Source organism: Gossypium hirsutum, chromosome A10, assembly GCF_007990345.1.
Source record: "Gossypium hirsutum isolate 1008001.06 chromosome A10, Gossypium_hirsutum_v2.1, whole genome shotgun sequence".
Classification (NCBI taxonomy): Eukaryota; Viridiplantae; Streptophyta; class Magnoliopsida; order Malvales; family Malvaceae; genus Gossypium; species Gossypium hirsutum.
In genome coordinates this window covers 101,548,950-101,567,074 of record NC_053433.1, presented here as the reverse complement: position 1 = coordinate 101,567,074, position 18,125 = coordinate 101,548,950, and the positions used below count along the sequence as shown (strand labels likewise).

The 18,125-nt window shown below is 31.1% G+C and overlaps 1 long non-coding RNA gene across 1 annotated transcript; it reads right to left on the bottom strand.

Moving 5' to 3' along the window:
• Nucleotides 1-3,612: 3,612 nt before the first annotated feature.
• Nucleotides 3,613-4,980, bottom strand: LOC107896601 (uncharacterized). The gene is made up of 2 exons (XR_001683788.2): nt 4,321-4,980; nt 3,613-3,934 (listed from the first exon to the last, which is right to left on the bottom strand). It is a non-coding gene; the product is annotated as an uncharacterized lncRNA (long non-coding RNA).
• Between the last annotated feature and the right edge of the window lie 13,145 nt (nt 4,981-18,125).

Below are 18,125 nucleotides of genomic sequence, written 5' to 3'. Positions count from 1 at the left end.
TCAAATTTTGTCCAAACTCAAACTTAACTATTAAATTTCCAGCATATTTTCCTAATTTCAAAATTTCTTCAATTTAGTCCTTACATCATAAAACTTATAGCTTCTTTTACAATTTAATCCCTTATTCAATTCTAACTTAAAATTCATTCAATCTAATCCCTAATTCCATAATTTGTCCAACATAAACCCTAATTGAAAACCTATGAACTCTTGAAATATCAACTTAATTTCAATAAAACCTTGCTTAAAAGCTTCTAAAACATCAAATTTAACTAAAAATGACTTAATTGACTTACCAATCAAAGCTTCAAACTTCAAATCTCTAGTTTATCCTTTTTCTTTTCTTTCCCTTTTTCTCCCCTGTTTTCGAATGCTTTCTGTTTCTATTCTGTTTGTTTCTTTTTCTTTTATCTTTTATTTACTTTATTTTTTTAATTAGCATATATCATAATACATATATTTTAAATATCTATTAAGTATTTAATCAAATACATACAAATGTACACCACCAATACCATACACTTGTCATCATTTATTTTATTTTATTATTTTTTTACACAAAAATCTAATAATATAATAATTTAATTATTTAATTATTAATAATATAATTTAATATAATTGTCTATTACTTTAATATTAAGTAAACAAATTATTTTATAGCAAGTGCACATGTATCTATTTATTGCAAATGTACCAATGTTTTTATTACAATTGTCATTATTCAATTTGTTTATTGTACAAAAATATCATAATTTAATTATTTAATTAACAAATATCTTTATACTTAAATTATAAGTAATTTAAGTATTTAAATTACAAATGTACCAATATTTTTATTACCATACAATTCTCTACTATTTAATTTATTTAATAATAATACTAATAATAATATAAAACCATAACAATTAATAATTATAATAATCAATTATATAATATATATATATGATCTAAATAAAATCTTAGATTTTTAATACATTTATGCTGCCTCAACCATTATTTAATGGCATATTTGCCATTTTGGCCCTTTTTACTTTCTATTGCTTTAAATTTAAAGTTTCACCTCTTATTCAATTTAGTCATTTTTTTCTAATTACTCTAAATTAAGCTAAATTCACCTAATTAAAACCTAATTAGACACATCACTAAACTCATAAATATTTTTAACAATTATTTTTAAACCCGGTTCACTACGTTGAAGGCATATTTGCCATTTTGGCCCTTTTTACTTTCTATTGCTTTAAATTTAAAGTTTCACCTCTTATTCAATTTAGTCATTTTTTTCTAATTACTCTAAATTAAGCTAAATTCACCTAATTAAAACCTAATTAGACACATCACTAAACTCATAAATATTTTTAACAATTATTTTTAAACCCGGTTCACTACGTTGAAGGCCCGATAATATACTTTTTTAGTGCCCACAGATCTTGGGTCGTTACATCGAATTACAAACAAATAAAAGGCCCAAATAGAAATCAGATAAACAAAACAAAAAAAAAAGAATAAAGTCCAATAAAAGAGAGTCTGTTTACAACAAATGTGGCCCAATATGGCCCACATGAGGAAACCCTAAAGCCCACGACACTAAAAACTAAACAAAAACCTTAATGCGCCTTGCGCCACTCCTCCCTTCATAGGCACGTCGCTCGAGGATCCTCATCCCAAGTTTTACCCTTCCTGTCGTCATTTCAACAAAATGGCAAAGGGTTTGCCTATCCTCTCCGTTGACTCCGCCACCTGCAAGAAAAGAGAAAAAAAAATGACAGATACAAGTGCATAAATAGCAAAAGCAAATAGTAAAGAAAAAGAAACAAAACAATGTTGTAAATCGGCTATAAAAGCCACAACAATCACAATGTAATTTTTTACAGAAAAAGCAATAAAAAAACACCAACATAATATAAAATTTCGAAAGTGATTTATTTTTTTCTTTTATTATTTTTTTCCAAATCTTTTTATATATAAAAAAATAAAATAAAAAGAAAAAGAAGGAACTTACCTGATGCTTCGTGTTCTGCCATCGAGAGTGGCCGAGATCGTCACCTCCGTTGAAAGGTGACCCCTTTTAAAAAACCCTAAAATTGAAGGGTTATCTCTTTTTTTTTGAGACTTTTGGCGAGTTTTTCAGAGAATCGACCCCAAATTTGAGTTCTGGGAGTCGAAAGGCCAAAAGGGGACTTTTTTGCATTTTCCAGCCATCAAGAATGGTGGAGCCCGTTGCCGATGGCCGGTGGCCGCCGTGGAGGCTCACCAGACCAGTGGCCAGTCCTAGGGTGTGTTTTAGAGAAAAAAAAGAAAGGGGTTTTCAATTTTTTTAAAAAAAACTAAGGCTAAAATGATTTTTTTCAGAAATTTTTTAACTTAAATAAGAGGTCAAAATGACGTCGTTTTGGCTTGGGTCCATAAACCCTAAAATGGCATTGTTTTGAAAACTGGCCCAAAAATTGACCCGAGACTCGACCTAACACACACAGGATCCGCGTGTTTTTGATCCGGGGGTTCTATTTGCGCCTTTGGTCCCTCCGCTTTTTAGGCGATTTACAATGTAGTCCTTTTTAGCTTTTAACTTTACCACTTAAAATTATTTTATTTTATTCAGGTCCTTGGGCCAATAGACATCTAAAACGATGTAGTTTCAAGGCTGACTCGAACCATGCAGGATCAACGTGTTTTTGACAAGGGAGGGTCTAATTTATTCTTTGGTCCTTCTGCATTTTCACCATTTTAAATGTCATCCTACTGCTGTTTATTATTTCTTTTAATTTCACCCTTTTATTCTATTTTTTGTGCAATTTGATCCCTCGATTATTGTAGACCCATTAAGGGAAGGACACGTGTGAATTTTTTGGGGGAAAATTGCCTTTCAAGTTCCTATATATTTCATCCTATTTTAATCTAGTCCTTTTGTGTCTTTTTCTTTATGATTTATATTGTTAATTTTGTTATGTTTTTGATTTAGCCTTTTATTTTTTTCTTCATTTACCCATTTATTTATGTCCTTTTTGAAATACCTTCTTTAAACATCATTTAAATTTCAATTTAAGCCCTAATTTAGTTAATTTTTCCATTTTATTTATTATGTAATTTATTTTAGCGTTTAGATTTATATTATTTACATTTCCGTTTTGTTTATACATTTTTATTTTTGTTTTACCTTCATTGTTATTATTATCATTATTTTATTAATTTATATAACTATGTTATGATTAGTACCATTATTATTATAAAATTGATATTCTCATTATTATTGTAGTGGCATTGCTATCATCATTTAACAACACATTCTTTTATTTATTTTATTTATATTTTATCTTTTTGTTAATTACCCTAATGTCGTCCTTCCATTTTTGCCTACATGGCAATTTTATTTTATCTTACTCTCATCATTTCATGTATTATATTACAATATGTTTATTTGTTTTTTTAAACAAACATATATCTTTTTAAAAAAGGGTTATCTTTGTTTTTATATAATGCATAAAATATCCAAAACCGAAGTAACGTTCATTATTATTTTGGAATTAGAAGAGTCGTGTTCCTAACTTACGAAATATGGCTAATTTCTAAAACTGAAATAGTTGAATATCTATTTCAAAAATAATAAAAACGAGATTTAAGTAACAAACAAATGATGTTTGTTCTTGTCTTTAAGGATTTAAGGCATTGTGTCCTAACTTACGGGACATGATTCTTTCTTCTCAATTACCCTGGAATAAGCCCTTTTCACAAAAATTAATTTAAATAATGTTTGTACAGGCCCAATTATGCCCGGCCCAAAACCAAAATACCCAAACCCAAATTACATCAGCCCAAACCACTAACTCTACCCCCAAACCAATAATAAAAAAAACAGCAAAAAAGGAAAAACCCTGGTCACCCCATGCTGCCCGGCCACCCCATGCCTCTGCAAGCACCATTCCCGCACCTCCATACCCTGCAAAGACAGAAGCAGACCAAACAGAATCTGACAAAGATAAATAATATTTTCCTAGTTTTGTATTCGGCTATAAAGCCGAGAAAACCGATTTTAAAAGGGAGGATACTAAAAAGGGGATTTTGGATATACAAGAAAGATTGTATTTTTATGAACAAACAAAGAAATCAAAAAGGCAGAATAGAACCTAAAAGGTTTTGATCTTTCTTGTTATTTGTTTCTCTTCATTTTCTTGTTTGCTTTTATTTATTGTTTAAATACGAATCTAAAAAAAATCAAAAAGAAAAGGAAAACGAAGCCTTATCTTCGCATACGAGCCATCAGAGACCATCTCTTCTTCGTCGAAATCGAAGCTTGAGATAGGTTTTTGGGGCTAAAAATCTTACCTTTTGGGGGGAGGTTTAGAGTAAGAAAACAACACGTCTCCATGGCGAGCTATCATCCATTGGTTTCAATGGTGGAAAGTAGCAGTCGAGTGATCGAAAAGGGAAGGGGAAAGCCTCAAAAATCTGCTGTTTTGAAACCCTAATAATTGGGTCTTCTATTTGTGGCTGAAAGGGAGAACAATCTGCCATTCAATGGCTTTTAATTTTGGGAATTAAATGAAACAATGCCGTTTCAGTTATTAAGGATGCGTGCCTATTGTTCAAAATGGGCCAATTTCGCGTCTGGTCCTCCCTTTTCGCGTAGTGATTCATTTGGCTTCCATTTGTTTTGTTTTTTTTTTAAAAAAAAACTTCGGCATTTATAATTTACGCGCGTTTCATTTTAGTCCGTAATGAAACACAGTGTGTTGGGGCCTGGAATATTTCCAGTTTTAGTCCTTGTATATTTGTGCACATTACGCGCTGGTCCTTATTTTGTTACCCGCAGTTTATTATATTTATAAATCATCCTTTTATTTTAATGTGATTTCAGTTTAGGCCCTCTCTTATTTTTTATTTTTACGACTTATTCCCTTTAATTTCATTTCACTTTCGAATCAATCCTTATTTTATTATAGTTTATATTTGAAATTCCGTTTTAATTCAGATTTAACCTTTTATATAATTTCAGTTTTTTTTTATTTTGTTATTCGTTTGTATTATTCTTTATTATATATATCTATTTCTCATTGTCTCATGTTTCATGTTAAAATTTATATTACTTATATCTATACATTTTTGTTCTGTCGTCATCATTACACATATGTCTTAGTATGGGTTTATTTATTTACCTTTTTATGTATACGTTATTTTTATTATTGTTGCTGTTATCATTTTTAAATATTTCGCATGATTTGTTTACTTATTTTATTATTATATGCTTTCCATTTTACTTTGTTTTTAGTTTACTTTATTTTACCATTCATTTAATTATATCCTTTTTATAATTTTAAAACTTTAGATTTTATTATATTATTATTTTTCTTAATCTTTACATTTTTATTCGCATTATTATTATTATTATTATTTATTAGTCTATTTATTTATTTTTTTTCATTTGCTTGTTATTATTATTTTTTTAAACCTTTTCTAATAACTAAAGTTCATTTATTTTCTTTTCATTTATTCTTATATTTTATTACTATCGTTATTATTTATTTACATATTTTATTACAAAATTTTTTATACATATATATATATTTTTTCAAATTACCTTACGAACAATGTATTTAAATTTGTTTTTACTAATTGTACATTAAACTTACTTATTTTATCTATTTTATATATTGATCAACAACCTTTATACGTTATTTAACTTAGATATTATTATATGTATCATTTGTTATAAAACCTTTTTACATACTAGCTATTTTGAAAATTCTTTATTATTTTATAATTACTCATTTTAAGTTCTATAGTATTCATTTTAAACTATTTTAACCCATATACTTTGATTCATTTATTTCTTTTAATCTTTTTATAGATCATTTTTGGAATTGATTATGTTTTTATGGATCAGTTATTTTTAAATTTTGATCTATATCGTGTACCTTAAACTCTTTATACATATTTTATTGTTATTTATTTTAGACCTTTCATATGTTATTTTAGATTGTTATATGTTTATTTTAATTCGCTCATTTTATTTTAAATTGTTTCGTATATTGATTATTTTAAATTGTTCTATACTACTCATTTAAAATCGCTTTTTATGACATCTTCTTTCAAACTTGTTTTTATGTATTATTTATTTGAAATTGTCTCATCATTTATTTTAAAGGGTTTCATGTTGTTTATTTCATTCTTTTGATTATTAGTGTTGGTCTTTTAAATGATGTATGTCGAAAAATTATTGCCATTACGTGTTCTTTAATTTGTTTATTCATGTTCACATTATTGTCATTCACTAGTAATATTCTTATTCATATATTATCATTCTATGCCCATTATTATATTTTTATTTCATAGCATCTATGGTATATTAAGCCCCAATACATTCTTTCAATTTAGATCACTTTATTTTATTTCAAACAAAAACACCCATTTTAATTTTCACTTTCAAAACCAAAGTCGATCGTTTTCAAAAAAAATGGTTATGACACTATCTTGTATGTTATGTTTTATCATGTTAATGCGCTCCTTCATGCATCGGTTTTAAAAATAAGACCTCAAGGATTCCAAAAAATATAAAGGCAATGTTTGGTGTTTGGAAATTTCGAGAAAGTAGTGCCCTAACTTATTGGGTTGTCACTTTTCTCGTTGAATTCGAATAATTAAGTATCTTTCTAAGTTTTTTAAAAGGTTTTCTAAATGCAAGCTACTATCTTGAAATTTCAAAGCAATATGTCCTAACTTATTGGATATATCGTTTTGCTGTTTTGAGATAGGAATTTCAAAAAAAAGGGTAACTTAATGTCAATATTTTGACGCGAGTGAATCCCAATTTTCAAAGTTAAAATATTTTAAAGAGGACTACATCTTAAAATTTTTTTAAATTTCCGACATTAAGGACATTTGATAATCAATTAGATACCAATTTTTGGGCGTTACGAGGGTGCTAATCCTTCCTCGTACGTAACCGACTCCCGAACCTGTTCTTTTATTTCGTGGACCAAAACTAATGATTTTAAAAAACAAAATGTTTTAAAGGTGATCCAATCACACCTAAAAAGATTGGTGGCGACTCCTGTTTTCGTTTTTTTAAAAGTCGATTCCCATTTTCTTAAAACTCGATTTAAAAATGGTTTCGACAATGTCTTAATACCAAAAGAAATCGTGTTTTAAATTCTCTTCAAATTTTCAATTTTCGATACCAAAACATCAAGTAATCAACTAGGTACTAATTTTGAGCATTATGAGGGTGCTAATCCTTCCTTATACGTAACCAACTCTCGAACCATTTTTTCGGATTTGTAAGACTAAATATTATCGTTTTAACAAATCAAACGTTTTATTAAAATGACTAACTTTTGAAGTGATCCAATCACACCAAATTAAAAAGGGTTGGTGGCGGCTCTCATTTTTATTTTTTAAAAAATAAAAGGTCGATCTCAAAAAAAGTTTCAACAAAGTGTTTGTACTTTAATGTTACCAACAATATCAAATGTGTTAATTTCATGCATGCGAATATAAATGTCCATATTATGAGTAGAAAAATACACATTGAGAATATACATATAACTGTGCAGGTGAAATAAAAAAATCCTAAAATAGAAGAAAAATTATAAAAATTAAAAAATTAAAAAAAATTATGAAATACAGGAGTCTATTTAAAAATATATTTTTATTTTTGAAATTATAGAAAATATAAAATAACTAAGAAACTTTTAGAAAGAACTTAGACAAATGGTTATCCATATTCAAATGACTTTAGACAATCATTTATCCAAGATCATTATGCATGTAAAATAAAAAATAAATTTCCTAATTTATTTATTTTTTTTCAAGAAATTTTTTTTATTATTTTTGTGACATGTATCAATATTTTATTGACTAACAGACTAAAAATTAACAGAGTTACTCAGTTACCAATAAAAATATTAATTTGGTTTATGGTTTTTAAGTTGAAGTACCAATTAAATTAAAAAAAAATTTAGATATATTATTAAATTGTATATATTAACCCATGTACTATTTGTAAATTAAAATTTTATATTATGAATTTAGAAATCAGATATGACCAATAAATTTAATCAATTAAATACATAATCGTTTAGTCTAATAAGTCAACTATATAAATTGAATCGGAAAATTAGAGAATCAACTGGAATCATTTAAAAACCTGAAACTTAAAACCATAAAAACAGTTAAAATTGGTAAGATTGTAATTTTTTTTTTATTATTTTTGACTTCTTTTTCATTCAGTTTTGGTTCATTTTTAATTTTTTTTATGATTTGTATTAATTATTAATAATTTTTTTGTTTTTAAAATTTTCAAAATAATTGAACAGTCCAGTTCATCTCGTTGAATATAAAATAGAAGGTCCGATTCGTTTATATCACTTCAGGAATATTTGAATTTAGGTCAGTGAAATTTGATAATATTTCCATTAGTAAAGTTTTCTCATACATCAAATAAATTATCCAACATAAACCATGAGCATTGTTTTTTTAAAAATGTTTTTGAAAATATTATAAAAATTGGTTTTGATTTTAGAGGTGGGAGGATGAACTTGATTAAAAACAATAGTAATAGTGAGATTCCAAGATTTATTTTGCTTTTGTATTGGGGTTGTATGCTCTATGCAATTTTGTAAGGTTGTAGGTGCAACTGAGAATGGGTTCTTTGTGTTCTTAGCGATTTTTACCTTATGTCTTGTAATTCCTTTTGAATATCAATTATTACTATATTTTTATCAACTTACCAAAAAAAAAAATACAGCAGTAATGACGAGTGAAAGTATAAAATAACAATTTAAAACATTTATTAAAATTATATTTTTGTTAAAAAATATATTATCTATGATTTTTGTAAATAAATTTTTTTGACAAAATGCTTAGAACTACTCACAGCTCCTCTCCAACCCATAAATAAGAAGATAATGCGTTACTTACGTCTTCATGCATTGATAATAATATCTATACTATTTAAGGTAAGACCCAATCCGTGCAATTATGAATTTATTAAAAATATATAGTACGATGATGTACTTATTCACACATTAACCAAGGTATATATTTATATCCTAATTCTATAACATTTATAATAATAATAAAGAAAATCCATATTTATATGGAAAATAATAAAAAAATGGTGGTTTTGGGGGGTTGAATTTCGAATGCTTCATATAATTACATCTAGGACTTGCTCAATTATAATGTGATGCCCCTCAAACCAAAGTTCATTCCCACTTGATTTTTATGAATTGTAAGCTATATGTTTGACAAATAAAAGAAGAGAAAGGCAAAGTGGTTTTGAATTATATTGGGAGATAGAAGGGGAAACATTTTGCGAGAAACTCGCAATTTCAAAGCCCACAAAAGCATATGCCTTCGTCACATGTGTTGTGCTTCGAGATGGTGAATTTAATATAGTGCTCAACATGGTGCTGCTTGATTTGATTTATATCTACATAAAACCATTTTTCTTTTCTAGTTTTTTAAAATTAATTACACTTGACGTTTTGTCTTCATAAATGAGAAACAGAGATTTTAGACTTTAAGTTCTACTCTTTTACTTTGTTTGGTAAGTTTTTATTTGATTTCGGTTTTATGACTGTACTATTTTATGTATGAATATTGAAAGTTGTGAATTGGCTACTTGATTCACCCATAGATGAAGTAGTAAAAGACTTTTTTGAAATCTTCAATTAGTTAAGTTTAATTATTGAATAATCTTTACCCTTACTTCTCATAAAAAAAATTTAATCTTGATCTGTACCCTTCAAAAAAAAATCCAATTCTACTTTTGATTTTATAAATGAAAATAAATAGGCATGAATAAAATTCTCAACAAATTAAAATAATACTATTTTATTTTATTTTTGTACAATTAATAATTAAATATTATTTTTTGGTGAATTACAATAATATGGTAAAAGTTCAAATAACAAGTGAAACTAGTGTGACTCAAACCTAAGTCATACCTAGAATGGTAAAAACCCTTACCTGTTAAGTCATTACGTGGGATTCAATTAAGTATCGTTTTTTAAGCAATAAAAAATGAAACAAGTTGTCTAGATTTGAACTCGAGACTAACCTTAATAAAAATTTAAATAATTATTGTTAAAATCAATTGAAAAATAATCTATATTCCTTAAATCAATTTAAATAATGATTTTAGAACGCACGAGGATATATGAATTTCTAATTCACCATTTAACCTTTAATTCTTAAAATCGAGCTTCTTTTGTTTCTTGTTTTGGCTCAGCCCTTGAAATCAAGCTGTTGGTAGCAGGAGAAATGAGAGAAAATAATTAAATTTTCTTTAACCATAAGCAGAACCAATTAATTTAGTTAAGTTGGTCTCTTTATTTCATACAAATTGTATTACACTGATTACACATCTTGATTAAGTAGTTGCAAAACCCAGATTTTCACATAGTTCATACGATTGAACTGAACACACTTCCTTAAACACTGATTTTGTTATGGAAACTTAACATGTTCATATGCATATACGTATATGCTTTTAGGTTATTCTAACATGTTAAAGTTCCAATTTTATTTGGTAAAGCTCAAACCAAATTGTTTAGCAATTAGCAAGGTGATCATCAGTTTCAAGGTCTACTGTGTCCATAAGGGTTGCTTTCGTTTGGGAAAAAATGGTGACGTGATTCTGTCGTAACTTTGTTCAGGGAAGCCAAAAGGGCCACATCGGAGTCATCTTCTCCGGCACCGTGGACGGCGGTTAGATCTATACCATCTTTAGCTCCGACGTCGACCTTTCGACCCATCTGATGATTACTTGGCTCTGGCTCCTTCTCCAGGGTCATTCGTTTTCCATCAGCTTCCATGGTTGCCACAAACAGCAACATGGCGAAAAATATGGCTACAAATCTCTTCATCATCGATAAAACCTCTAAGACCTGAAATGACAAAGTAAGTTATAGTTGTAATATATATAATATGATATAGGAAAGTAAAACTAGGGTTAAGTAGTACCACGTTCAACTTGGAGGGAATATTGTTTGATGAAGCGAGAAAGGAGGGGCTAGGGCTTTGAGTATCAACAAATCATCCAAGGTGAGATGGGGTAATGATCACATTGTTGCAAAGCCATTGGCTTTGGGTTGGCCACAAACCAAGAAATTTGTATTTAAATGCTAGATTTTTTTTGATAAATACTAATTTAAGTGATGGATAATCCTTTTTTTTTAAATGTTAGGAATTCATTCAAACCAAGAAAAGGTATAAAAAGTCTGTAGAAATACAACAATAAACTCGATCCAGAAACAAAAATAGCAAAACAGTCCTTCATGCACCCAACTACCAAAGTAATGAAACAGTCCCTCATGCACAATACAAGGAGTTTCGGACAAGAAGAAAGAATTACAGAATCGAAATAATATCTTGACCAACAGAAATACCGGCCTTGGCTAGAGTGTTCCGCATTGCCATTTACCGTCTTAGGCACCTGCAAAAAGAGCAATCTCTCTTCTCTTACGATTCTCACAATCGAGAGAATAATGTCCTTTAGGAAGGGTGGTGCTTTCAACAGCCACATTATTATCGATTTCAACCATAAGCTTGTGAGAGCAAAATACTCAACGCTTCTTTAATTGCAAGAATTTCAGCCAAATTTGGATTCGCAACCCCGATATGCTTTGAGAAAAACATCAACTTCACACCATCAGAACTATGAAGAATACCACCAATGCCCGCTTGTCCTAAAATGCCGCTCATGGCCCGTCCATACTGAATTTTACAAAACCAACAGGTGGGGGCATACAATTGAGCCGATTGCATCTGTTCTTTGACCTATGAAGATTCGAAAAATTCTTAGGAGCAAGCATAAACTCCATAGTTATGCTAAGTGACCCTCTCCACTGTTGTGCGAATAGGGTAAAAAGGAGTAAATTATTATACTAGAAAACTACACTGGGTTCAATTCTTAAAAAAGACTAGAAATGTCACAAACGGTCCCGCTTAAAACCCAACCTCCTAGATAAATTCTCCATCCAATGTAATTTAATAGTACAATATATCATTACAATTGTACCTTACAAAATATTGAAAGAGAAACAATAAAGAACACTAGAATTTTAACAAGGATCGACAAATTATGCCTACGTCCTCGAATACTACAAAATATATTTCAATGCAAAAGATACAAATGAAAAATTACAAATGAGGAGGGGAAATTTTGCCTTATGAAGGAAAGGACAAATTTTGGGATGATTTAAAGGTGGAGAAACCACCTTTATTTGTTGCAGTACATGTAACACTCCTAACCCGTATCCATCGCCGGAACAGGGTTACAGAGCATTACCGGAGTTTACAGATCAAATAGATAAACATTTCATATCATATACATTCATGTCAGAAACCAATCAAAATTAAACATATTATCTCTTATACGAGCCCTTGGGGCCCAAAATACGCTTTAGAAACAAGTCGAGACTAGATCGGGTACTTAAGGAATTTTTTAGAAAACATTGAAAGTTTTCAAAGCTACAGGGGTCACACGGCCTTGTGACCAGACCGTCTGACTCACATGGTCAGCAGACACGCCAGTGTCTCAGGCCGTGGGCATTTAAAATAGGGACACACAGTCGTGTCCCAGCCCGTGTCCGTGCTCTTGTAACTCTCTGACTTGGGTTACACGGCCAAGCCACATGCCCGTATGCTAGGCCGTGGAGCATATTGACTTGCGCAATTTAAAAGATACAGGGGACACACTGTTGAGACACATACCCGTGTGGACAAAAATAGGCCATTTCCAAACCACATTTCTCACCCAATTTGGTATCAACCTAAACTCAACAATTTTTACACATCAACAAGCCATAACAATGCATTCAAAACAAGCCAAAATCAAGTCTTAAACAAGAAATATCACCATATACAACCAATATGCCCTTAGGCACCTCAAATGACAACTTAAAAACATGTCAACCAAGTATCCAAACTTTCCTAAATGACCAAATACATATATGCATATTCAACCCAGAATGTTTCAGTTTATGCTCCTACCTATTATCTGGATATACTAAGAAAGATATACGGTCTAATGAGGCTACTACGAAATATTTACTCATGGGTGGGGCAAGCTCTTCTATTCACTTTTCATTATTCTACCATAGTAAACACACATCAAATATGGAAAGGCTACATATATATATACATCAAAATATACCAAACACAAGCTATATAAGTGTCTAATCTCAACAAAACAATTATATGTCAACATTGGCCAAATTAACTAATACATGCCATTATAACCGATATTAATTTACTAAAAGTATCAAAAAGGCGATGGATAGTGTGAAATAGCTCCGACCAGCTTCCAACCCGAAAGAGCTTTCGAATTACTATAAAACACGAAAAATAACACAGAGTAAGCATTTAAGCTTAGTAAGTTCGTATAACACAGAATTTAACTTACCATATATCCATAAAATAGGTAAGTAAACATAGCATATCTCAACCAATTTGGCCAAAAGCCTAAACACATGATCACCAACATATTAGTCATGAAAATCACATATAAGATCTAACACACATGGTTGAATTTATAAAATAATCATATTTCATGTATTTCATATAAATATCAGTAATAGTTCATATCGAACTCATATAATCTCATAATAGAACTGTGTCCGTTGAACCATTTAAAATATCGTTGGATACATGGGTAGTACACATGAAGTGTACTGAATTGTAATCTGTCAATTCATGTACGTGTATGTGTCATGGGCCGCAGTTTAAAGCCTATGACCATCACACCAAATACATCCGATGAAGGTCTATTGTGTAGATGGGGATCATTTGGCCCGCAAGAACTGGCCCGATTTGGTAAGTTGTTGGAGAAGCCTATCAGATTGAAGCCTGGTTGGCCCGATAACAAAGATTTGGCAACTTAGATTATTTTGGTAACTAACCTTAAAAGATTGATAGAATCATATCTTGTAAAGATTATATTAGATTTGATATGACATATCTTGTAAATCCCTAAAATCAAGGGATATAGTTAATCTCATCTATCGATGTAAATGTATCTTGACCATTGATTTTAGGGAAGCTCAACTATAAATAGAGAGCCTCCCCCTCATTTGTACTCACTCCATTCATTTTTTATTATTCTTTGTGAATAAGAGAATATAGAGAGCATTTACTGAAACACCTTGTGTGCATTCTTTTTGTTGTTCTTTTGTTGCTTCTTTTGGCATAAATAGCTTCCGCTATACAAATTGGTGCCTTAGAGGACTTCTAAAGGAATCCTCACTTGAGTAAATGTTGACTTAGACAAGTTTGGACGAACGAATCACCTAAATCCGTATGTATCACGAGATGAAAAATCTAGCCCCGTGACATGTGGTATCCGAGCTATTGATTCGAAGGCAAGGTTGGGATGTCGAAAGAAGAGTTAAAAAAAAAGGGTCAAAAGGTATTTGAGGGAGATGCTACCGACTATTGAGGAATGTGTGGGTAAACTTGAAGAGTCCATGGAGGACGCAAAAGAGTCAGAAAATGCACTTGGGGAAAGCATAGATGACTTGAGGGAGTAGTCCAGCGACTTTGTGACCATGTGTCTCACTTCAAATAGGGATAACATGTAAGAATTGCTAGATTCCCAAAGGAAAAAGCTAACGGAGAGAAACAATGTTCTCAAAGCCATAGTGATGGCTTTAAAGGAGGAAACAATAGCCACGACAATGGCTTTGAGTACAAGAATAGAGAAGCTCGAGGTAGAGTTGGCATTATGTTGAGCAACTGTGAGGGAATGAGTGTTAAGTGCAGCACTCAGTAACGAGGATGTATTGAAGCCGAAAAAGTTTGTAGGGACAAGGTTTATAGCTGTTAAGCATTTATTTGGTGAATTGTAAGGATTAGGACGCATGTCAAATATCCATAGGGACAAAGGTAAAATATCAAGGTAACCTGGGCAAGAAATGGGAAGCTTTTCTTTCAATTCTTCAAGAAGTGATCTCTATTTATAAAAAGGGAAAAAATAAAGAGAATTCCTCTCATCCTTCAAGCTGAGTTAAATATATGGATCTAGGCTCTAAGAGGTCTCTCAAAAAGACAAGTTTGGAAGTTTGGTTTTCTGCTAGTAAGCTTATTCCCAAAAAGGTATGTTTCATGACTCTATTTGCTAAAGAAACACAAATTTATAAGTATACTAGAAGAAATAAGGCTTAGTGATATGTTTGAGTTAAATTAGAGGTAAAAGGTTATACGAATGAGTTCTAACAAAGTGTCATTGTTTGATGAGGTGAGGAAGTCGTAATATCTAGTTGAATGAAAGATCTGTAACTCAAGCTACTGTTGTCACAAGGAAGGATTAGGTTTGAAGTTTGACAGCCTTCTAGGTTATAAGGTGGGTCTCTAAGCCGACTCTTGCAAATGTATTATACATGTTAAAACCTTCTATGAAAATAAACTAAAATTGCATGATATGATGATTCTATAAGAAATGTATGTTTGATGAACTTGCATGAATGATTTGTATGGAAAATGGATATGATCTCTGAGGTTAATGGTTAATGTGTCTGAATGAGTAAATTGTGTCTATGTGTGTGTTGAAGACTAATAAGTGTTAAAAGTAACGTATTTTAACTTCATTCTTTATGCATTTTTGGGTGATTATTCAATGTTAAGTGTGAATTTTATACTCTTAATCCTTTAAATTCATGTTTTGATGCTTAATGCAGAATTTGGAAGAAAAATGAGAGAAAAATGAACAAAAATCAAAAAATCAGAGCAAGCTATAGGAGCTATACGAGTTGACCCCTTCCACACTGCCTGTCTACATAGCCGTGTGAGCCACACGAGCTGACCCCTTCCATATAGCCTGTCCACACGGTTGTATGAGCCATACGAGCTACCACACGGCCATGTGGTAGGTCGTGTCGATTTTGTTAATTTACACCTTCAACTGTGGAAAATTGCATTTTCTAGGTTTTTTGGGCATTCTAAGATGTATATATGACAAACATAAGAAGATAAGAGAGAGCCGTCATAGAATATTCAAGAAAATAACTTGAAAAAGCACTATTGAGGCATATCTCCATCAAAATTAAAGATTCCCAATTGATTTCTTAAAAAATTATCATGAGTTTCTTTATTCCTTTCGGTGATGTTTCTATTTTCAAGCATGAACTAATTTTCTAAAAACATAGGGGAGATGAACCCTATGCTGGATTCTGTCCTTTGTTTTTTTGTTTTACACAATAAATACTTAAATCTTGTTCTCAATTATTTGTGCTTAATTCTTGATTTGATATTTCTAGATTAATAAATCCTTCATGGTGAAATCTAAAGAACATATCTCGTGATGACCATCTGAAGACAACACTTTTGGGTGGACACTGAATGAATGGTAAATCCCGTATAGTTACAAGGGATGAACAAAAAGGCTAATGTGTGCCAAAGTACGCTACGAGGCAAAGATATAAGTTAAAAGTAAGTATAGAGAATGTACTGAAGTAATGAAGATTTAGATGAATTATGAGTAAAGTATTCGGCGTAGTCTACCCTGCCCAAAGAAAATGATAAGACTAGTAAGTATGGAATAAGATATTAAGTCTAATAATAAGGTAAATGAATAGGCTAAGGATTACGTAAAGATAAGATTTAGAAAAGAATATAGAAGGTAATGAGATGTTAAGTATAGTATGCTTAAGAGAAAGGAAGTGCTTCTGAAGAAAGAAAAATGGTAGCATCAGTATTGTACCCGTCAAAGAAGGAAGAAAAGTCAAGAAATACCCCATGGATGTGCAAAATAACATATGAGACATAGAGTAAATGAAAAAGGTATTTTGAGGTTTAGCTCATTAGGTTCTTAGAAACTTACAAACGTTATTTTCTATTTCAAGTTAAAAAGGATTTTGTGTTGAGGGATGATGCCAAGGCTACACCAAGGAAGGGATGCGTTAGGCTGTTATGCATGTAGAGGAAAACAAGTGGCGCGTCAAAGTTTGCATAATTCATATAAGTAGAAATTCAATATGCACACAGTAGACAAAGGAAGAAAGTATGAAAGTTCGGAATTTTATTGATTTATAAATGTAACTATACGATGTAGGCTATAAAAGATTTTGTTATACTCATATATAGTGTAACACCCCGAACCCGAAACCGACACCGGAGTCGAACACGAGGTGTTAACTGACTTTAACCCCTTAAAAAAATTATTTTCCAGACACTGCCCAAACTGTGTACTAGTCGTTTTAAAAATCATATCTTAAGTTTCGTAACTCGAAAATCAGTTTCGTGATTTTTCCCAGAAACTAGACTCATGTGCCCATCTATGTATTTTTTCTAGAATTTTTGGTCGGGCCAATTAGTACAGTTTATTAGTCAAAGTCTCCCATATTGCAGGGGTCGACTACACTGACCTTTGCCCATTACGACTTGGATATCTCCCTGCACAGGGCTTCAATACTGATGCCGTTTGTTTCTATGAAAACTAGACTCAGAGAGGAATCTATAAATATATGGTACGACCCCTAATTATCTCTGGTTAATTTATAATGAATTTCCAAAGTCGGATCAGGGAATCCAGAAACCGTTCTGGCCCTGTCCCACAAAAATCTGATTATCTCTTAATATACTGCCCATATGATCTTTTCGTTACTTCCTCATGAAAACAGACTCATCGAGCTTCGATTACATAATTTATTCATCAATTAATTCCACTCCTACTATTTTTAGTGATTTTTCAATCTCATGACACTGCTGCTGCCAGCATCTGTTACGAAAGTAACTAGGTCCATTTCATGCCTACCCTTGATCCAACTCAATCGAACATTCGTGCCATTTTCGCATGGCTTAAAGTTTACATGCCAAAGTTCAAACACCACGTAATAGCTTATACATGCCAAAATGTTCTTCTAAGCCAACTAAGAAGAAAGTACCAAAACTTGCTATCCGGTGTGATGACTTCGATGACGGCCCGATCACGCAAAAATAGATGAGTCCAAGCAACCTATAATGGGTGACAAGGAAACACCGAGTGAGTTTATAACTCAGTAAGTCATAAGCTATGCACTACCATCCATCAATAACATTATCACAAGAGAAAACAAAATGGAACGAGGCTAATTACTCCATCCATTCCGAACCATACCATAGTTCCTCCAACCTATCGATTCAATTTCATA